Source organism: Ambystoma mexicanum, chromosome 7p (assembly GCF_040938575.1).
Source record: "Ambystoma mexicanum isolate Mex_15411 chromosome 7p, UKY_AmexF1_1, whole genome shotgun sequence".
Lineage (NCBI taxonomy): Eukaryota > Metazoa > Chordata > Amphibia > Caudata > Ambystomatidae > Ambystoma > Ambystoma mexicanum.
The window spans coordinates 102,716,728-102,740,539 of NC_090939.1; the positions used below are offsets into that span (position 1 = coordinate 102,716,728).

General features: G+C 46.0%; 1 protein-coding gene across 1 annotated transcript in view; it reads right to left on the reverse strand.

The window, feature by feature from the left end:
* LOC138525735 (V-set and immunoglobulin domain-containing protein 10-like) overlaps positions 1 to 23,812 on the reverse strand; it is a 437,483-nt gene that overhangs the window by 202,588 nt on the left and 211,083 nt on the right. The window lies entirely within an intron of this gene.

Consider the following 23,812-nt stretch of genomic DNA (forward strand, 5'->3'; position numbering starts at 1 on the left):
GTTCGTTTCCCGACCGTCTCGGCGGTACTTCGGGACAATTTCGAAGCAGGTGGGAATCCGAGCCACAGTACATACAAAGCCCCAATTCTCTACGGCGTCTTCTCTCTTCGGATGACAATGGAGTTCTGGCTGACCCGACTTGCATAGGTTCTTCCTTGTTGCTGGGGTGAGCTAGAGAAGGTAAGGAATGGGTACCTTGAGGAAGGGAGACAGGGGACTTATGCTTCTTTCTTTCTGCCTTGCGTTCGCTCAAACGATACTCAATCTGGGTGACTATGGAGAACAAATCCCACAGGGTTGTGGGACGAGCTATTCTTGCCAGTTCGTCTTTTATCTCCTCCTTCAGTCCACGACGGAATACAGTGTACTGGGCCTGTTCTGGCCATCCTGCAGTGGAAGCCAAGCGCTTAAAGGTGGATATATACGTCAACAGGTCGCTAGAACCCTGTTGAACGTCCAATAGCTCTTCTGCTGCCACATGAGTAATCTCAGCTTGTTCAAAGGTCTGGCGCAATAAGGTCACAAAACGACCGTAATTATTAATCACAGGATCATTGTTTGACACCAAGGGAGTGACCCATGCTAATGCGTTCCCTGTCATGTTGGATACCATAAACCCCACCTTGGTGTGATCAGTTGAAAACAAACTTGGTCTGAACGTGAAATACATAGAACATGCTTCCAGAAATTCTTTGAGGCGCTTCGGGGTCCCGTCAAACTTGCCAGTAGACAAAGCCATGGGAGGCAAATCGTGATCCCTGGGTTCTCGAGAAGTGATCAACTGTCTCAATGCTTGATTGTCAGCCTTAACGTTCTGTAATTCGACGTTCAAGGCCTGGACTGCGGCCACTAACTCTTGTACTTGTTCGGGGGTGGACATAATTGCTTCCTGGCGTTGCAATCTGTCAGATAAACTCCTACTTTCTCCCAACTTCACCCCTGTTCCCCGTCTTTCTTTAATTCCTTCCTGCTCACCTGGGGGTATCTCTTCCGGTTCTGCTCCAAATCTCCTTCTCCAGACCGCTTGCTCTCTTGTCTGATGATAAGACCTACCCCGAGAGGAAGCCACCCTGCTCCTCTAACTCGGGGCAAAGGGGGCCCCCGAACCGGGGTAGACCGGTGTAGGGGAAAAAGCCGAGCGGGCACAAAAAACCCCTTGTTGCAGGTCTTGTAGTAGAGCTTGGCAGGACCACTGGGCAGGGCAAAGGCAGGAGGACCTACTTCAGAAAGCAGAGCGGCTACGCAACGAGGAGAGCCAGCAGGGAACCGGGCACAGAGAGAGTGCACAGGGAAAAAACACACGCTAGCCAAGACGAGGGAGAGGAAGAACGAGAAGGACGTGGGAGGCAAAGAGGAGTGGAAGAGGAAGGTATGAGAAGGGAAGAGAAGCAAAGGGAGAGAACGGTGGCAGCAGCCACGGAACGGAAAACTGCAGCGTACCAACCCGGAGCCTGACGCGAAGGTTGCAACGCGCGGGCTTCCGGGTTGGATGACGTTAAATGGGCTCCGCAGAGGAGGGGCGGAAGACTAGACCGCTACATGCGGATGCCGGCAGCGTGACGGCCGAATCAATGGCCGCCCCATCGCCAGCGTCTCCACAGCCGCCAACGGCGGCCGAGCGTGACAGTTAAGATGAGCCAGTGCCATAGATATGTAATCAACTTTGTCCATGATTACAACGTTACCTCCTTTGTCGGCCTCCTTAATTACAAGTGAGTCTTTGGAAGCAAGCTTATGAAGGGCTTGTAATTGTGCCGGTGTTATGTTGGATTGTGTATGATGCAATTTAGTATTACTGTGATCACAGAGTCGGTGAATATCTTTGGTCACAGCTCGATGAAAAGTATCTATGATATTATCCTCATAAAAAATCGGAGTAAATTTCGATTTGCTTGCAAATTCTTTAATTCTCAAATTACGATGTTGTATATCCAACTCTTTCATAGTGTCCAAAAGGTTGGACTCATTCGCAGGATTAGCATCGTCAATAGACATAAGTATATGCGTGCTCATCATAGTTTGCAAGGAAAGTTCTGATAGTTCAGGTATAGGTATCTTTGGAGTGTATTGTTTGACTTGTGTAGCAAAAAACTTTTTAAGTTTTAGTTTTCTAATAAATTTAAAAAGGTCAATCTGGATCTGGACATAGTCATTCGTACTCGATGGTGCAAAAGAGAGACCTTTATTGAGTAAGGAGTGTTCTTCTGGAGAGAGCTGGTATTGACTTAAATTGTGAATTAGGTCTAACTGAACTGATTTGGATCGTTCTGATTCTGAAGAGATTTCTGGTATGAGGCTCTGGTTAGCCGTTGACCGAGTGGGGCGGTTCTGGCGCCGCCTGTGTTGGCCAACCCTTGAGCCCCTTTGTTTGGATCTACTGTTGCGGTACTGGCAACAGGAGGTAAGCGAAACCTGACCTGTTTTCTGATAGCCTCTTGTCTGTTGCCCTTATTGAATCTTCTCATTTGTTCTAAAAAAGGTGCCGGAATTGGTGGTACCGGTAAATCAACAGATTCCACATCATCATCATTGGTAATATCCTCTTGAAGTGGTACATCTCCCCCCGAGACCTTATTGCTCGATCTGACTTTAGTACTAGATCTCTCAGAATGACTTTCAATATCAGAACTGGCGGGAGATGAAACAGCACTGCCATTACGTGATCTAGAGACATCATCAAATTTGGGTTGATGGGTGTAGACCCGATTGTCTCTATAGTCCCTATCATCTCTAGAAAATGTCCTACATTTTCTCATTTTGACATCATCCTGATGTCTTCTCAATATATTGTACATTGTTTTGAAGTTTTTATCGATAGTGGCCATAAGGGCATCAAACATTTCAATTTCTTGTTTGAGCTCATCTATCTGTTTGACAATGCGGGTATGTTCTCTTTCAGCGTGTTCAATTAATAGGAAAATCATTTTATTAGAGCTAGAGATCAGGTTATTTTCCCATTTGACCGCTAAATCACTATCTTGAGGATCTTCAAAGTCCGGCAGAATCAGAATACGAAGACCTCTCGGTATTTTATGTTCTTGAATATAATGTTTAAGCGTGGTCATCTCCCAAAATGTGTTGATCGCTCTGATACTCAACCTTTCTAACTTGATAAATTTCAATCTGAGATCCTCAGTGATATTAGTTAACCGTTTAAAAGGGTTCAAGGTAGATCCACTTGGTGCAAAAAGTGCTTTGCTATCCTCATCTCTAGTGAGGATATATTCGGCTGCGTCGGCCATTGAAATTTGAGTAACGAATTGCTAAGCAGCTAATGTCAAGGGCCAATTTAGACAGATCAGAACAAGGTCAAGAAGGCCACTGAGACAACCAGCGTTAACGCCAAAAATTGAAGTTACAACTTCAACTTCAATTTTTGGCGTTAGCGCTGGTTGTCTCAGTGGCTTTCTTGACCTTGTTCTGATCCACCATGGAACTGGCACTTTCCTCATTCTTTCCCATTTGACATCTATCTTTTTTGCTCTTTCTATGATCCTTTTTTTAATGTCAATAGTCCTCTTTTCATGTCCTCCATTCTTTCTCTTTTTTTTGGTTGCCTTCTTTTCTTTATATTTATTACTTGCTACAACATTGTTTTTTCCACATATCCAGCTCCTGTTTTCGTTTTCTCTCTCATTCTCGCGTTCCCTCATCTTTCTGTCCTTTTTCATCGGTCTTATTCTGTTATCATTATTCTTATTATAATTGTATTTATTGAGCGTGGACCTAGCTTCGAGAAGCAACAGAGCATTTTACAGAGGTATACATCAAAACAGATACACAAAGGAACGCTTTACAGAGGTATGCAACAGTGCAGATGCACAATGGAGCGTGTTTCAGAGGTAACAACAGAAGAGATATACAGTAGGGGTAGGATACAGAGGGCCATAGTGAAGGGATACAGCTCTATAAATTGGTTGCATAGCGAGTCAGGTGCGTGGATAGGTGGCGTGATGGCCTAGGTGTTGAGGAGGGGAGATGTCTTGAAGAGGTGGGTCTTGAGTTCTTTTATGAATTGCAGGGTGTGGGGGTGAGTCTGACACTAACATAGAGGAGGTTCCATAGTCTTGTTGCGTAGGCAGAGAAGGCAAGTTTTCTGGTGTTTTCCTTTTTGCAGTGGCAGATTTCCAGTCTGCACGTGTCCTGGCTTCTGGTGGTGTGCTGTCCGCCAGAGATGCTGAGTTTCTCAGCAAGGTAGCTTGGCGACTTGAGGGCGACTGCCTTATAGATGATGCAGCAAGACATGAAGGTGATTCATGCGTGCACTTGTGAGCCAGTGAAGAGGGCCAGGGTGATGTGGTCATATCTGCGTAGAACCTTGATGAGGCGTGCGGCCGCGTGTAGGACACTTCTCAGGGACACAAGGGAGGAAGACGGGAGGCCTTCGAGGAGGGCATTGCCCCCATCCAGGTGGGATAGGACCAGTGCTTGAACGGTGGATCTAAAGCTGTCCGGAGGGTTGAAGAGCTTGACTTTCCGCAGGAGGGAGAGCTGATACCAAGCTGTCTGAGTTTTCTTAGCTATGTGTGTCTTGAAAGAGAGGTGGTTGTCGATGTAGAATCTGAGGGACTTGGCACAGGAGGTGAGCTTGGGTGTGAAGTTCTCAGGGTTCATGGATGATAGCCAGGTCTGTATGTCTGGGTGTTCGATGATGTTGGTGAGGAGTAGGAATTCGATCTTAGAAGGGGTTGAACATCCAAGACTGGATCAGCGAGGTGCAGGTTTTGAGCCTGTGGATATCCTTGATGGAGCCAAATCCTGAGGTATAGCTGTGTGTCGTTGGTGTATGTGGAAGTTTTGTGTGGCTATGAGGGCTCTGACTTTCTCTCTTCACCCTCCTCTTCCTCTTTGCCTCGCTCCTTCTCTCTTTCTCTCTCTTTCACTCGCTCTCCATCTCTTCCTCTTTTGTACACTCTCTCTCGTGGCTTCAGCCCATCTGACCCTTTTTGTCCAATAAGCACACCCTTTGAAGACCAACCTTCGTACTAGCAGTGCCAAGGGCCTTGGTATTGCTAGTATCAAGGCAGGTCGTTTCAGTGTGTTTGTCAGACACTGTCCAGAAGCTTGCAAGATAGAGTGCAAATTTGATAAGACGCAAGAGCTGTTATGACGGAGGTGCTACCCGGTGATGAGGAACATTCTACACTCAGACCCCGGACACCATTCCCGACACACACACCTAACATGTGGACTAATTTATTTATACAGGACTCTGGTAACTCCCGAGCCGTTAACAAGACCTATCATTTTTGAGTTGGTTAAGCCCTACAGGCGACCATTCATACAAACGGCTATGATGGGAAAAGCATCACGTGAGCCAGTCGAGCGAGTAGGAGGGGATGGGCTTGGGGCATTTCTGCAGGCATCTGGGATGCTGGAAAAAAACAGGTGCATCACATGCTGTCCTTGGAAAACCTACTATGATTCTGTGGCTTCTGAACATCCCGTGGGCTTTGACCACCTAGTTTAGTTTAGTTTAGTTTCTTTATTTATACTGTGTGCCAAACCCTGTGGCAACTGGGCGCCAGAGACTTAGAGGAGGTTACAACAGAATATAGACATACAAGATAATAACATTAAGTGCAGATGACCGGGTTACATGGTGGTCAAAAGGCGGACATAGGATAAGTGTAGAATGATTAGTGTCAGACAGTGGTGGAGTTCTTGTTGGCGAGCCAGGACTTTGTTTTTGCCCTGAAGGTCCAAAAGGAAGGTTCGGCTCTAAGGTTCAGCGGCATAGCGTTCCCTTGTTTGGCGGCAAGGACCGGGAAGCTGGAGCTGCCTGCTTTTTTTTTAGGGAGAATTTGGGAATGGAGCAGCACCAATCTCCTTGGTTCTCTGTCCAAAATAGAGACCAGCCCGAAATTCGTCACCCTCTTTTCAAAATATTACACTGCACCCTGTAGCTCACCTCTGCTCGCAATCCCATCTCCAGCAGGTCCTTCTCTGTAGCCTCAAGGTTCAGGTCTGTTCCCCCTCGTAACTCCTCTGCGCTACAGTAGCTCCCCTGACGACCTATCCCACCTGGTCTCCTGAAAGGTTCCCAAAGACATCTCCGGCACCAGGATAATTCAGCCCAAAACCTCCCCTCTCCTCAATTGGCTGCCTGATCAAGACCAGCACCTAGTGCGGCCCATGGGACTCTCTCCATCAATTAAAACCCTGTAGCTAATTAACATTTGTGGACTTGATTCTAATGAGTACTATCATGTAATACCCCGCTGGCATGCCTCTGTCCTAGTTCCTCGCCCCATCCTTGTTCAGGCACTCATCAATCGGCGCTAGTCCTGACATACTGACGGTGTTTCTTGTCCATTCATCCTTGAAAGGGGTTGATGGGAAATCCATTGACGCATAGCTCTCAACCATTTGTCTTGCAAAGGCGGGTGAAATCACCCTGTTTTGTTTCTGGCGGGTGAGACGCCCATTGGAATGAATGGGCGTGCAGGAGGCCTGGCGGGTGAGTCAGCCCTTTGCAAGGCGAGTGACACCCGCCAAAAGCGGGTGAGTTGAGAGCTATGATTGACGCAGCTAGCGGTGCTGGTGCAAACACCTGGCTAGATACAGGCATAGGGGACTGGTACATGGCTACTCATGTATCCCTACAGATGTTTCGAATTCAACTCTCCTGGGAGTTACAGTCCAAAACAACTGGAGGCACATTATGAGCAACCATGGATTAGGAGATCTGTTGCCAGCCAGGTGCCATCCACCAGGGGCGTTGCTAGGGGGGGGCTAAGAGGGCTATAGCCCCTGATCTTTTGGTTGTAGCCCCGGATAGAATCTCAGGAGCTACAGCCAAAAGACTAGCTAGCCCCCAGTCTCAACAGTTCCGACATCAGCTTAGCCCCGGGTCTTTTCCAGACCTAGCAACTCCCCTGCCATCCACTTATATCGTATGCATTAAGGGCACATGTTATGTGGTATTTGTATAGCGCCTGCAGCCATGTGTTATGGCTTCGAAGCATGTGGTGGAACTCTAATCCACACGCTATGCTTTATGGTACTGCTATGCAGATAAGCAGCGCTACCTGGCCATATAAAGCTCTCTGTAAAAAAAACTGCAGTCCTCGTATTGCTATAAAAAGGTGAACTCGCTACAATTTGATTTTGATTCAAAGATGGTCCCACACGCGATAATGTAAAGCATACTTAACGTGGCCAAATAAAATTCGTTTTATTTTTAAGGTCAACACTGGAGTAATTAATGTTCCCGAGTTTTAGTGTCTTCAGCCGCCCACAGCCGTGTCTTATATTGTCGTTCTACCTCCCTAGTTGGCATTTAACCACCGTTATTGCGATTGTAGTATTCTACAAAACAAGAATATTATATTTGCATTTTTCACGTTTTTTTAGAATGGCAAGTATGACTTGGAATGGATCTCAATAGATGGAGTCTCAGATTACAACAGACCCCTTTCCTCGCATTACAATGATACATGAGGGGTAAACACTTCCGGTGAGGTCACTGGTGTGAGCGCAATAAGGACGCGAAAGCCTCTTCCTCCAGCGCGTCTCCTGCCAGCGAGGCTTTGCCTGACACAGCAGGGGTGAGGCGGGAGACGCTGCGCAGAGCACCGAGAGCTGGTGAAAGGATAGAAGGGCTCAACCAATCAGAGCAAAGCTCGTGGAACGCGGTCCTCGAATGATCCCGCCTGCTGAAGCAAGAAAGGACGATTCCCGGAGACACTACCAGCAGCCCAGTAATGCATAGGATGTCCGCCAGCAGCAAAATCAGGGATGTCAATTCACCACGTGTCAGGTGTAGTGAAAATGACATCACACACCAGATAACATCACAGGAAGGGCCATTGCATGATCTTTGACCTCCGTAATATCTAGAAAGTAATTTATATGAAAAAAACACCTGTTATGACTACAGTAAATAAAATAAATACTATTGTGGTCAAGCAGACAAACAGCAACTTTATAGTTTCCAACTGTTGTGGATGGACCTGTGGTCACACGCCAGTCTGATCCGGGCTGGGGGCACCCAGCCGGGGATTAGATTGCTGTGGGGACCTGGGCTTGATACCATACATGCCAACATTCTGAGGCACCTAGGAGGGAGATTTCACGAGAGGATTAGGGAGAAATTAATTTCCCCATAGGCATGCATTGGGGCTAGAATTATTTCAGGCGGGAGTAGTGAAAAATAGCAATATTTTGCTATACTTTTCATTTCAAAATCGGAGTCTCCCGCCTAAATCGGGAGGGTTGGCATGTCTGTGATACGTGTATCCGTGATCACACGGATTACAAAGGCACACGGCCGTCTGCACACAGCGTTGCACTTGAAATGATGAGCCGGACACAGAGTTGCCACTCATGGGGTCTGCCGCCGTGCTCCCACACGTGCCGGCTGAGGCTTCTTTTATTAGGAGCATGTCATGACTCACAATCTTAAAGGGGACATCACCACAAAAACCATATAATAAGAATGGTGATTCCTCAATATGGAATGGGTGCAGTTATGATATGCCAGGGGCAAAAGTAGCCAACTAGCATGAACATCTTAGGCAATTACCACTGCCTTCTAGACTTCAACTTTCTTCTTAGGAACCAGAAGTTTGTGATCTGCACCAACAGCAAAGTGTCCAGAGGCTTTGTAAATAGTGGCAGTGCCCAGATCTCTTTCTCTGGCAACGATTGCAGAAAGGATTTGCCCTTGGGCAGAAATTGTCTGGATATCCCGATGGCGGCTGAGAGGGAGAATGGGCGTGTTGATCTGCTTGGCTTGGTGTTTTCTGATGTCTCCATCATTAGGTGCTCCAGAGGATTATTCAACTATAGGGATTGCCTCTCCTGAAACAATTGCCTGAGAAGCAAAGTACTACTCCCCTCTGTTTTGCTTTGAGACTTCCTCTCCTCAGGCATTGTCCCTAGTGTTGCTGCTGGATCTTCTTTATGCCAATCCTTTTGATTCCTTTGACTGCCCTATTGTTGGTGAAGAATTCGAGTGACGGTGCAGCATTGATTCTGATGGTCCCATGTTAGCCATCCCAACCTTCTTTGCCACTATTGAGGAGTCAGTTTGCAGCTTCTCCTGTTGAGGTTCCAGCCACCCTTTATCCTCTCAGTCAACCTCACTTGGATCCCCAGACTCTCTGACAAGGAGGTCTGGAAGATGTGGGGCTAGGCATGGTTATGTTGGGCTCCTAGGGCCAGTTGGTCTCCTTTATTCAAGAACCCTGGTGTCCTATGATGTGGGCACAGTTTATTTGATAAAAATAACAAACCGAGAAGCGGTAAACACAACAGAGAAACCGAGGGACTGCAGAAAACAAACTCTATAAAGAGAGACAAGAGAAAGAGGCACATTGACTGTAGATGCAGTCAATCCAAACACCAGAGCACTGCGAACTGAGAAATAAAAGGATCATCAGGCGGACCTTATTGCTGCCGCTGAGTGAGAGATGACTTTTCAAAATCATATGCCGACTACAGCTTTATATGATCGATTCCAGACTATAAGCATCACATCGTTGTCGCCATGTTGACTCTCATTGCTATCCACATAGGCTGGGAGGAAAGCTCAGGGGTAACACGTTTGTCTTGGAAATAAGACAGTGCAGAGCAACGCAGGTTCAAATCCCTGTCCGGCGCTTAGAGACTGGTCTCCGGTATGTAAGTGACTTCAATTCAGCACTCCAACTAAGTCAATGCCTAGTCTGGGATGCCCAATGGAAGCCCTTATTTATATATTTTTATGACAAGTTCATAAATCTGGATGATGAACCCTTATATAACGCCCCTCTCTTTGAATCCCTCTGACCTCACTGAGCCAAGAAGTAGGTTTGTTTTGCAAATTAAAAGATTTATTAGAAAAATGAAACAATATATATATATATATATATATATATATATATATATATATATATATATATATCACACTTCTATGAATAAATTAATATTTGATAGCACTCTTATGAATATAACAGTGATTAACAGTGGATAATATTACAGTAGCACAATTCTTTAATTACTTAGGAGTTGGTATAGAAAGGAAAAGGTAGCAGAGAATACTTTGTATGGTTTCAAGGAAAAGCAATGATGGAAAGAATGCAGCACATAATAAACTGGATATGGTTTCAACAAGAGATAATCTGATCACTTTTTCCTCACTCTCCCCCTATGCAATATGAATAGATGGAAATGAGGGCACACAGGTTTTCAGGAATACAATCAGAAGCAGTTCAGTTCCCGTTTCCCCCAGCGAGCTTAGAGAAACAGGGATGATTTTAAAACACAGAACAAATACTTTTACATGTGATTTGCAATGAAGTGAAAAATACGCTAAACATGATTTTAATTCCCTATAGGAGATTCAGGGTAGTTGACAGCTACTTTGAATTAGTTCAGGCCAACACTAGCAATGATTCAGGAATGATTATCAGAGTGAATCGAAATTCAGCAGTTGCAAGCAAGAAGCAGCTATTTTTTTACAAGTGGTGAAATGGAGTCAAATTTCAATTCGCTGCACTTTTTCCGAGTGCGTCGATCGCGATTACGGAAAAACTATAAGGAGTTGAAATGTCTGGGTTTGTTAGAAAGCTTAGATTCTTAGCTTTAGGATGACAGTTAAATTTCGCTTCTAGAATCTGTGGAGGTAGATTTTCAGAAATGAAGTAAAGATTCAGAATGACAAATGACACTTTCACAGCTTTGAAATCACAGAATGGACACACAATTTCTATGCAGTTCTAAATGGGTTCAAATGGATGGGATGAGATTATTTTAGACTAAGAGATGACTATGCACAGTTCTGGCTGGATACCCACTCCTAATTTTGGACCGGAATGGGCCTGGGACTGCACTATGGCCATGGGACGGTCTCTGCCACTGGTTCTGCTCACAGCGTGGCCTCTGGTCTGGGTCTGGCACTGCACAGCGGTCTGGTCTGGTCTGCTATTGGCACTGCACAGCGGTCTGCTATCGGCACTGCACAGCAGTCTGGTCTGGGTCTGACGGGACCTGGATACAGCTCTGCTTTCTGGGTCTGGTTCTGGCACAGAGTTCTAGCCAGAAGCAGAAACAGCACAGCCCAGCTTTTTTATTCTGATGTGCCCCTTGGAAGTCTGGGGTAAAATCAGTTTGCAAGATTCGAAGGCCAGCTGAGAAGAGTTCAGCTTGCAGTAGGCCCTCTGCTTCAAAGTTCTGGAATCTGGAGTCTAGTTTTCTTGTGCAGAGCGTCCCGCCAATGTTCAGGTGATGAGTGAATCTGGAAGTTCTCCCACTAAGGCTTGCCATCCTTACTTATAGCAGAAATTGCATCACCAAAATGGGTGTGTGCGTGGGCATAACTAAGCCTGCCCCTGACAATTTATCATTGGCCAAATTCTCCTCTCTCCCTTGATTGGGGGGAGGAAATGGAGTGTCATCGTGATGAGGTATATTTATGGGTCAGAGAATCCTCCCCTTGTCACTTTGCACACAAATCTATTTTTGATTCAAATGCATATTTATCTATGTACACTTTTTCTAATATTATATGTCCAGTTAACATATTTTCTGTAGCGCCAAACCATCCGATCCCTGTCTTTGTAAGGTGTTGTGTCCACTTCTGGCAGAATTCTGCCCTTTTCATCCAGAACACAATATCTAAATTTTTCCAGAATTTCCACAAATGTGCGCAAGGAATATGGGCATCGGATGATACCACAGAGTCCTAACACCTCTTAAAATGGGCACAGAAAAATTCACAGGAATAATGATATTATTTATATAATTTTGACAATTTTGTACTATGAATTATCCATCTTTTTAAAATTATGCTCCGGCCCAGATGGGTGTGGTTAAGTCCCAAAGCACATGGGGGAATTTCTTGTTTGTCCCCGCCTCCAAACTCAGCTGGCTCACAGGGGGAGTGCCCCTCCCAGTTCCTTCCAAGAGGAAGCCATTTACGACCTCCTGATTTAGCAGTTGCTTTGAGCCAAGGGAAGTTCATTGTTCTGTTTCCCTGCAGTCCCAGGTACCCCTCCTCTGATTCAATCAGAGAGGTGTAATCTCCTTTTGGTGGGGGCAGCAGAAGGCAGGCCAGGCCTGTGAATGCAGTTGCTGGGCAAGTTTCAACTCCTGTTGGGGGTAGTTGTCATGATCTCTGCTTCCAAAAGGTCAGGGTTTTCCCAACTCCCTTGGAAGCAGATCCATAACCCAGGTTCCGAGTGCCAACCAGTCCCAATTGGGACCTTTTGGACCCAGTCCTGGCGCCAGTGGCACCAGGCTCATAAATATGCCCAGTCCCAGCGCTGGAAGCGCCGGGCTCATAATGCTTGGGTGGACTTACCTGCAGCAGACCATGCTGCTTACTTGCCTGCCAGTTGAGCCTCTGATCATCTTCTGTTTGGAACTACTTTTCCTGTTGGGTGGGGCAGGAGCCACTCCCTAGATTCAGAACACTGGAACTCTTCTGGAAAGCAGGAACTCTTTTCTTACCTAGGCGTGGCTGTGGAAGGAGACACCTAAGCACTACAGGAGGCTATTTAAACCACACCCGATGGATGAATCTTGCTTTGCATTATTCTGCATCCTCTGCAGCAGAACGCTCATCGTGTCTTCTGCATCTGATCCTGGGCCTAAGGAAAAAGGCTTACCATCCTGAATCCAGTCTTCAGCAACACCTATAAAGACAAGAAAGAACAGGTTAGCATTACGGTCTTCAGTGACAGCTCTTCACTTACCTGGTCCATCGGCTGTCACCAACGCCTCACGCTGCATTCCGGCATCTGAAAGACAAAGGCTTACCTACTCTTCGTGCGCTCCGGAGGTCTTCACACTGCATTCCGGCATCTGAAAGACAAAAGCTTACCAACTCTTCGCACTCTTCGGAGGCCTTCGGCGCTGCATCCCGCATCTGAAAGACAAAACAAGGTGCGTTTAAAGACAATGGGGAACTTTAATACTCACGTGCCATTACTCCTTTCCACATCTAACCCAGTGGGTATTCCGGCACCCTGCAGCCGCTCCGAACTTGTACCTGCAAAATAAAAAGACAGTTAGAGCGCATCGTGAAGCAGGCAACAAGCGCTTACTTACGTGCTTCCAGGCGCTTCTATTCATCACACGGGCTCCATCTTCAACTCACTTCAGCCCGTCATCCGCCATCGCCGGAACCCTGCAAAACAAGAAACATCATTACTAAAGACTTTAAAGACATTAGAATTACTCGAAACTTACAGTTCGTGCAGTAAACGACGGGCAGCAGTCCTCTGAAGTCAAGAGGCCTGCTCCCCTTATACAGTGAAGAAACTGGTTACAGCACCCTGCCCCAAGGCAGATGGAGAGCACGGCGTTCACTTACCTAAGGTGAGAGCGTTAACCTTTGGGGTTCTACAGGAGAAGAGAAAGGGAAGAAGAGAGAGACATTCAATAACCCAGTTCCTTAATCCCATATTTTCTATCTGCAGACATCTTACCCTTCGAGTCAGACATACAGTGCACAGAGGTCCAGCCCAAAGAGCCAGCCGTGTGTTACACATCACCTTTGAAGATACGGTATACGCCCAGTCAAGACCGGCGCCTCTACGGGAATCAGGTGAGCGTTACAGAACGCAAACCCTACCACAAAACTCCCGTCCAGGCGCTATGGAAACCTCGGATACTGACCAGCGAGCCCAGTTACTTGGGGAACTAAGGGCAGAAGTGCATGCAGCCCGTCAGGAAACGAACGCTCTAAGAAGGGAACTGATTATTTCCAAGGAGCGAACAGATGATCTTGCTAGACAATTGCTACAGTCACAAGCCGGACAGACCCCGTTACCCGCATCTGGGGGAAATCTTCCTTCTACATCCTCTATGAATCCAGTGCAGATCAACCTACCTGGGAATGTACCTCTGGCTCCGCCCGAACGATTTTCTGGTGACCCAAAGAGGTTTGCAGTATTTATCAATCAGTGCCGGTTGCATTTCTTATGCCGGCCAGAAGCCTTTCCAACTGATCAAGCTAAAGTAGCTTTCGTGCTTTCGTACTTTAGTGGCAATGCGGCAGACTGGTCGATCCCTCTAGTAAATCAAGATGATCCGGTCCTCCATGATTTTCAAGCTTTTCAGCTCAGTATGGAAAAACTGTTCGCAAGACATTCACAAGGGCAGGCCTTGGACAATGAGCTTCTTTCGTTGCGACAAGGTAATCAAGACCTTTTGGCTTATATTGCGTCTTTCAACAGACTGATAGTGGAAACTCAATGGCCTGAGGACAAAAGGATTATGCTGTTTTATAGAGGTCTACGTGGAGAGCTGCAGTTACCAAAGTTACAAACTCTGAGCAGGGAAACAACCTCGCCCGACAAGAATAGAGGTCCTCTTGCCGAGCGTGAAAACCAGTTCCGTGACCTCGCATTTCGTGATACCTATGGTCCTCATTAGCCCTGATAATCCGGATCGATTACATGCAATTGAAGCTTACGTCGACAGCGGTGCCATCGGCAATTATGTGGATCATGAAATGGTTTTGAGGATGAATCTAACTCTTTGTCCCAAGGCTGTAAAGGACGTCATTACTACGGTGGATGGTACGGAGATAGCCTCCGGGCCAGTAACGCATACCACTCAAGAGGTGACGCTAGTAAGTCAAGATGGACACCATGAGAAGATCGTGTTCAATGTGATCAAGGCCCCTCAGTTTCAGATTATTCTAGGAATACCTTGGTTAGAGAAACACAATCCTCTGATCGATTGGCGAGCAAGAACGGTCCAGTTTCCAGAATGTGTCTCTACTTGTCACCCTCCACCTGGTGTTGCACTGGCAGCAATTTCTTCAGAGACTCCCCAGTTACCTCCCGAATACCTAGAATACCAAGATGTTTTCCGGAAGGATCAGGCTAACTCTCTACCTCCTCATAGGTCTTATGACTGCCAGATAGACCTGATTCCTGGATCTACTCCTCCTTGTAGTAGAATTTATGCCCTCACCGAGCCTGAGAACCTTCACCTTCGACAATACCTGGATCAATACCTGGCAAATGGGTTTATTCGTCCTTCCAAGTCCCCTGCTTCTTCAGCTTTGTTCTTCATTCCAAAAAAGGAAGGAGACCTTAGAACTTGTATAGATTATCGCTCCCTGAACCAGATCACCGTTAAGAATAGATATCCGTTACCTTTGATCCCTGAACTCCTGGACCAAGTCAGAAAAGCATGCATATATACAAAGCTGGATCTTAGAGGAGCTTACCACTTGGTACGAGTAAAAGAGGGCGATGAATGGAAGACGGCCTTCCGCACCAAGTATGGGCTATTTGAATATCAGGTCATGCCCTTCGGACTTTGCAATGCCCCGGCCGCCTTTCAATATTTTATGAACGATGTCCTCAGAGAGCTCATAGATGTGTGTGTTGCTGTTTACATTGACGACATCCTCGTTTATTCTTCATCGGAATCTGAACATCGGAAACACGTGAAACTGGTCCTCGAAAGATTGCGTCAACACAAACTTTTCGCTAAATTGGAAAAATGTGTTTTCAACGTGACTGAAGTTGAATTCTTGGGATTCATATTATCACCTGGCGGAGTGCGTATGGATTCAAAGAAGGTCGATGCAGTTCTCAAATGGCCATCACCATCCTCCGTAAAAGGTGTGCAAAGCATGTTAGGCTTCGCTAACTTTTACCGCAGGTTTATCCCCAAATTCTCTCGAATAGTCCAGCCCATCACTGCCTTGTTAAAGAAAAACAAACGTTTTGAATGGTCTACCGAGGCGGAACAAGCTTTCCAGGATTTGAAGACTAAATTTATCCCTGAACCAATCTTAAAACACCCTCGCCCCGAACTCCCCTACATCGTGGAAACTGATGCTTCAAGCCTTGCCATGGGGGCAGTTCTATCACAAAAGGACCCGGTAACCAATCAGTTGCATCCCGTGGCATTTTGGTCCCGCAAATTCTCGCCTCCTGAAATCAATTACACGATTACTGACAAGGAACTTCTGGCTATCAAGTCTGCCTTTAAGGCTTGGCGGCATTATCTGCTGGGGGCCCGACACACCGTTACTGTGATTACGGATCACCGAAACCTGCAATATTTGAAAACCGCAAAAGCCCAATCCTCTAGACAACTCCGTTGGGCATTATTCTTTGCCGAGTTTGACTTCATAATTACCTATCGACCTGGTACAAAGAACGGTAAAGCTGATGCCCTTTCTCGGATGGGAGTGGAAGAACACTTGATCAACCCTAAACCTGTACCAATCATTCCCGAACAAAGAATTCTGGGTGTAATCGCCACAGAATCCATAGAGGAAGTTAAGGATAAAGCCAGGCAACTTGTAACTCCAGCAGACATACAGAATTGGCATCTGCAGGGAAAGGACTTTGCAGTAAAGGACAACTTATTGTATTTCCAAGAACGATTATACCTACCCAGCACAGATTTACAGAAAAAAGTAATCTCTTGTTATCACAATTCTTTAATGGAAGGACATCCCGGTATGGCCAAGACCTCAGAAAAGATCAAGCGCTACTTTTGGTGGCCGTCTTGGAAAAAAGATATCAGAGACTTTATAATGTCCTGTGGAGTATGCGCCCAAAACAAGAGTCAAAAGGAAAGACCAGCAGGCCTCTTACGCCCTATTGACATCCCACCTCGCCCTTGGCATACGCTTTCTATGGACTTCATCACCGATCTACCTCCATGCTCCGGATACAATACGATTCTAGTAATCGTGGACTTATTCTCCAAGATGGCGCATTTCATTCCGCTCAAAGGCTTGCCAACAGCAGCAACTCTGGCCCGAGAATTTCTCGAAAACATCGTCCGACTGCACGGTTTTCCTTCGGTTCTAATTTCGGATTGAGGTAGTCAATTTATTTCTCATTTTTGGCGAAGTTGCTGTCGGTCGGCTCAAATTGATGTGAGACTATCGACCAGTCACCACCCTCAGACCGACGGACAAACCGAGAGGACCAATCAAACTCTGGAACAGTATTTACGCTGCATGCTGCAACAAACTGAAAAAACTTGGAAAGACATCCTTTGGATAGCCGAATATGCCTACAATAACTCTGTCCATTCGGGAACTGGGAAAACCCCGTTTTTTCTTTTGTACGGCAGTCACCCTCGAACCTCGGAGTTGGATCCCCTCCAAGATCTTGAAACACCAGCAGTAGACTACCTGCATTCTACAATCACCCAAGCCTTTAAGGAAGCTGTTTCTCACCTTCAAAGGGCTAAAGAACAATACAAGAAAGGAGCAGATCAACATCGGAAGGAAGCCCCTCAATATCAAGTAGGGGATCAAGTCTGGTTATCCACCAAATATCTACCTCTAAAAGGGCCACGCATATTCAACCCAAGATACCTTGGTCCCTATTCCATCACTACCATAGTAAACCCAGTAGCGGTCAAGTTGGACTTGCCCCCGCACATGAAGATACATCCGGTCTTCCACGTCTCTCTATTAAAACCCTCTAACTAAATCTCCAAAACCTATCCTAGTTGATGGAGAACTCGAGTTTGAAGTCAAAAGCATTCTGGACTCCAAGATCTCCAAATCTAAACTATTTTACCTAATTGACTGGAAAGGCTACGGCCCCCAAGAGAGATCCTGGGAACCTGCTGAATATGTCCACGCTCCTCGCCTAATCAAAAGATTTCACCGAACATTTCCTGACAAGCCAAAACCCCCGGAGAAGCCCGGTTTGGGAGGGGCCTTGAGGGGGGTACTGTCATGATCTCTGCTTCCAAAAGGTCAGGGTTTTCCCAACTCCCTTGGAAACAGATCCATAACCCAGGTTCCGAGTGCCAACCAGTCCCAATTGGGACCTTTTGGACCCAGTCCTGGCGCCAGTGGCACCAGGCTCATAAATATGCCCAGTCCCAGCGCTGGAAGCGCCGGGCTCATAATGCTTGGGTGGACTTACCTGCAGCAGACCATGCTGCTTACTTGCCTGCCAGTTGAGCCTCTGATCCTCTTCTGTTTGGAACTACTTTTCCTGTTGGGTGGGGCAGGAGCCACTCCCTAGATTCAGAACACTGGAACTCTTCTGGAAAGCAGGAACTCTTTTCTTACCTAGGCGTGGCTGTGGAAGGAGACACCTAAGCACTACAGGAGGCTATTTAAACCACACCCGATGGATGAATCTTGCTTTGCGTTATTCTGCATCCTCTGCAGCAGAACGCTCATCGTGTCTTCTGCATCTGATCCTGGGCCTAAGGAAAAAGGCTTACCATCCTGAATCCAGTCTTCAGCAACACCTATAAAGACAAGAAAGAACAGATTAGCATTACGATCTTAAGTGACAGCTCTTCACTTACCTGGTCCATCGGCTGTCACCAACGCCTCACGCTGCATTCCGGCATCTGAAAGACAAAGGCTTACCTACTCTTCGTGCACTCCGGAGGTCTTCACACTGCATTCCGGCATCTGAAAGACAAAAGCTTACCAACTCTTCGCACGCTCCGGAGGCCTTCGGCGCTGCATCCCGCATCTGAAAGACAAAACAAGGTGCGTTTAAAGACATTGGGGAACTTTCATACTCACGTGCCATTACTCCTTTCCACATCTAACCCAGTGGGTATTCCGGCACCCTGCAGCCGCTCCGAACTTGTACCTGCAAAATAAAAAGACAGTTAGAGCGCATCGTGAAGCAGGCAACAAGCGCTTACTTACGTGCTTCCAGGCGCTTCTATTCATCACACGGGCTCCATCTTCAACTCACTTCAGCCCGTCATCTGCCATCGCCGGAACCCTGCAAAACAAGAAACATCATTACTAAAGACTTTAAAGACATTAGAATTACTCGAAACTTACCGTTCGTGCAGTAAACGACGGACAGCAGTCCTCTTAAGTCAAGAGGCCTGCTCCCCTTATCCAGTGAAGAAACTGGTTACAGCTCCCTGCCCCGAGGCAGATGGAGAGCACGGCGTTCACTTACCTAAGGTGAGAGCGTTAACCTGTGGGGTTCTACAGGAGAAGAGAAAGGGAAGAAGAGAGAGACATTCAATAACCCAGTTCCTTAATCCCATATTTTCTATCTGCAGACATCTTACCCTTCGAGTCAGACATACAGTGCACAGAGGTCCAGCCCAAAGAGCCAGCCGTGTGTTACACATCACCTTTGAAGATACGGTATACGCCCAGTCAAGACCGGCGCCTCTACGGGAATCAGGTGAGCGTTACAGTAGTGGCCCGGCAGAATTCAATCCCTTTAAACCAGGCTTCAGCCAAATGTCACTTTTGTTCCAATTTTTCTTCATTCAAATCAAACTTACAATTTTTACACATGCAGCTAGAACGCTGATTCTAAGTTCAAAACGATGACATTTAAACAGTTGCAACCTATGTGACACGCAAAAGTAGGTCACTCATTTATTTTAAACATTTCGATTTTAGTGGCTTTAAATCCAATTTCACTTAAGCTGCTGACATCCACAGCTCAGCCAGTTTTATTATGAACATTATTTTAGGCTCTTCATCTTTCCAGATTTTGTATGCACACAAGACTTCATTCTACCAGACGTCTGCTGGTGTTCAGTAAGATTTTTGAATATCTTGCAATGTTTTAAATAGGCATTTTGAGCTTGCATTCAGAGAAACAAAGGTGATTTCAAAGCGCTTTTTGAGCTAACAGGCACTGCTGTTTTTCCTTTGGCACCACGTTTCACTCATGGCGCTTCTGGCCCATCACGCTCGCACTGGTGGGTGGCAGGTCAGGCCACCATTTTGGTGTGCGCAAAAACTGCGCGGTTTTCCTGGATTCTGGCGCAAATGTGGGCTTTTCAGCCATCTTGGATTTTCTAAGCCCACAGCACCAAATGTTGCAGCATAATAACTCGAACATGGGTCAATATACCTGACAGGTATTAATTGCGTGTCATAAGATTAATTCATTCATCATTCTACCGCACACAATGACGCAAACAAATGTACATGGGCATTTATTTACCGACTCTGCATTTCCATTCATTAAGGCTACAGGCTGTAGTTCCCACTGTATTATTGTACTGCTTTCTTTTATTGTTTGGTGGGTTTCCTAAACTCAGCCAAGAAAGGGTTGTGGGGAGACCCCTTTCAGCACTCACCAAGGGCTCAGGTGGGATTCCTCTCATGGGATACATCAGCACCTCATCCTTTTCTTTACAAAGTAAGCAGCATGCCTGTGGCCCCTTTCCTCTGCTATGTGGAGGAGGAGGGTAAAGGTAGTTTGCATTCATACAGAAATCCATGAGAATTTAAAAAAAAGATTGTTAGACGGACGACAAAGGGAGCCAATCATCAGCAAACACTAGCACAGCAGCACCCCCTTTTCTTATATCCACTATAATTGAAAGGACACACACAGGGTGCTTCTCTGAAAGACTCTTTAATGGGGACAATGCACTGCTTTGAATTTGCTGGTTTCGAGGACCAGGTGTGGTGCCACATTTCCACCCAGCCCTCCACAGATGGACTTCAGGATGATGGAGCTAGTTAACAGCAATGAAACAAAGCAAAAGAAAAGGATATGCATATGTTCAACGCCATTTGACACAGCAGTTAACACTTCACCTATGGTAGGGTAGCTCTCAACCCCTTAAAGTAGTGATGAGTGCCTTTTGATCTGGAAGTATTTGTCTGTCCTGCGGGCCAAGTGGGGGTCAGACCCACCAAACTTGGACCCTTTAGGAGCTATGCGTTTGTGCCTGCTGCTTGCTCTACAAGGGGTACTCTGCAGCTCTACGTTACATGTATCGTGCCGCGGGCCGCCCTGTAGAATTTCCATGAAACCTGTCCGCAACTGTAGTTAGTTCTTGATGGACCTCACCTAATTATCTTGGAATATGACTGATCAGGGAAGGGAACTCCTCATGGAAAAAGCCAATACAGAAAATGGGGGCCCTCACTCACATTACATAAATGTAAGACACAGTGGTGGAAATAGAAAGGCTTACTGTGAGATCCTACAAGCGACAAGGACATGAGGTATGGGGATTGTCCTCAGCCCCCATCGCTTGCTCCACAGAAACATTTGCCTCTCAGAAGATTATTCATGAACATATCCAACTAAGGAGTGTTTCCTGTAATCTTGTAAGCAAAATATAAAAGGTGCACACCTTTAGAAACTAAAAAGCTTTGCCAACAACTATAGCCACGAAAATAGTTGTGTTCCCGCAGACAACAGAAGCTCTCACACCCTATCTCTCTTGCTATGTCTGTCTCTGTCTCACTCTATATCTCTGACTTTTTTGTGTGACTGGGAGTCGTGTTGTCAGGTGTGCATTTGCTAGAACCACCCCAGCGATTGCTGACAGGTGCTCGACCAGAGTGAAAAAAACACATATCTTGGTGGAGTGTGGTGTTTATTTGAAAACGCAGCCATTACAACAATCATTTAATTGTAGATTGGTTCTTTTTAAAATTGTACAGTGTTCGTTTCTAAGCTTCAGTTGCAGCACACATTTTTATTACAAAGAATGCTGCGCTTGTCTTACTAAGCAAACAGTGCCATGTTTTTACTGTGTAGCAATGGAGGCGGAGGGATTTACTGCAGAGCAATTACTGAGCAATTACTGAGCAGTAAAGAAGCATGACCACTGTGTGTGTGTAAATGTGTGGGTGTATTTGTGTGCATGTGTTTACATGTGTATTTGTGTGCTCAACAGCACCAACAGCGATGTCGTTCAGGTAATGCCAGAGAGGACATAGGACACAGAAGTCCCAAATGAAGTAAGTGGTAGAAAAGGCAGGGACTGAGGCGTGAACCCTCCCTGCCAGTAAGAACGAGGGTGTAGGGGGGCAGAGGTGAAGGGGAGACCACCCTTCCAAGAAACAGTTCAGCGGACAGGCAGCAAAAAAAAGTGCTCTGTGGCATTTGCTGAGTGGTAAACATTTTTAAAACATAGAATAAAAATGTACAATATTTTCGGTTGGAAGATGGACAGTCTGGTACATTCATATAAGGAATAATTTACACCAGTGAGGGTTCCAGCCTGCTTTGCATACCATCATAAAGCACTGTGGGAGCATTGGAATGAAAAAAGATCTTTATATATTTGACAATTGTCACTGTGATATAAGGGTTGTATGGGCCTGGTCCTCATTTTGTTTTCACAACGCTCACCCTCATATGAAAAGGTTTTTAACAGTGAATCATATATGCTAATTCAGACACCCTCAAAATGGATGTGAGAATAGAAACGCTGCTATATCTGTAGAATAAGGGTGTTAAGCAGCCATCTGGAAATAATATGTACTTTCTGCGCTTAGAATTGCAGCGGGAGTCACAGGGTAAGGATGTCTATGCACATAGTCCTATCTAAATGCACATCTAAATGCACAGCCGTCCTAAAATAACTACTTACGTAGGACAGGCGCTAACTTACTAATTTATAAGGTCAGTTTGTAATTTAGTACCACATCTACGTTTTTTACCCAATCTATCAACAAGAGACAAGCACACAAGGTTTCAGGCCAGAAAGAATTATAAAGAATGGTCTTATTGCCATATGTGATCGTAGGATTCAATTTTACTTATTATTATCTTAGTCAGGCAGGGATCCTGTGGGGAGCCGCCAGGCCTTGTAGAAGTGATCAGTTTCAAAAATGTCAATGGATCATAGCTCATAAAAGAAGAAAGTGACGAGGAGGGTAGCTAAATGTGAACATTAAAGTTTTGCAGCATTATGAGTGGGAATCCAAGATGCGACAGTGGCTAGTAACGGCAGTCGGTATCATGTTGATTTTTAGCAAGAATGAACTGCCACAAAACCACACAGCCCCTGAGAAAGTGTGATAGCAGTTTCTGTAGCTGTGGAGTGCTGAAGGTCATTAATTATGGAAACAACTGCTTTAGATATGTTTAAAGGAGAGAAAACGTGATTACTAAGTTGATGTTTTTCACAAGTAACCATATATTTATAATCTTCAAGTGACTGAAAATACTGTACATTCTGTTGCGGGCAGTACTGTAGCTCTGACAGAAGAGGGTGGATTAACATAATAAAGGACCATCCACTAGTTGACCTGATGGCACTGCTATATGAAGAAGGAGGACAGTATGATCCGCTGGGAGAGGAATAAGGGGCGGTGCACAGCTGGCCCTCAAACCCCTCCGTAACCCCCAATGCAATAGTGTGAAGTTTGGCATCTCGTGTACTTACCGTTTCCATATCCGAATGCTTCCTCTTTTGGATTGCCTGAATGCGCTGGTGTCATGATGGATCAGGCTGCCCTGTTGCTGGATGGTGCTGCCCACTTGCACCACCTCAACACCCAACCGTCATTGGCTTTCGTGCCATTCGGGCAAGACTTAGACTTGCCTTCTGCTCAACCCCCCAATGAGCCATTTCCACATCATCCATCCACCATGTAACACACTGGACCACTGTACTGTGAATATTAGTTGTATGTGTCTAATGTCCCAGTCATGCGTCCTCATTCACTTAACAAGCCCCCAGCCTGTTCATGCATTGAACTCTCTGTGCTAGTTGCTGTGCACCATATCTAATCTACACAATGAAAATAATGCAAATGGAAAATCCCAAACTTACGTATCCACATATCCAGGGAGGGGCCTTATCGGATAACAATGCACTCACCACCAGGACAAACACCTGGCACATTACAAGCCGAGGGGACTTTTTAGCAGCTCCAGTTAGTAGCCAATGTCCCCCACACAGTTCTACTCTATGTCCATGTCAGCACAGGTTGGGATTTAGTGGACTGTCACTAAGATAAGGCACACTGCCGTCCCGCCGTCCCCAGGACCATGGAGTTCGCTGGAGCTACACTACAGAGAGAGCACAAAGCGTTTAGGTGTCAAGTCTCATTGTTACAAGAAGAAAGATAAACAAACGCTATAAATGGATTTCTGACTCAAAGATGCCCCCACCCTGGAAAATG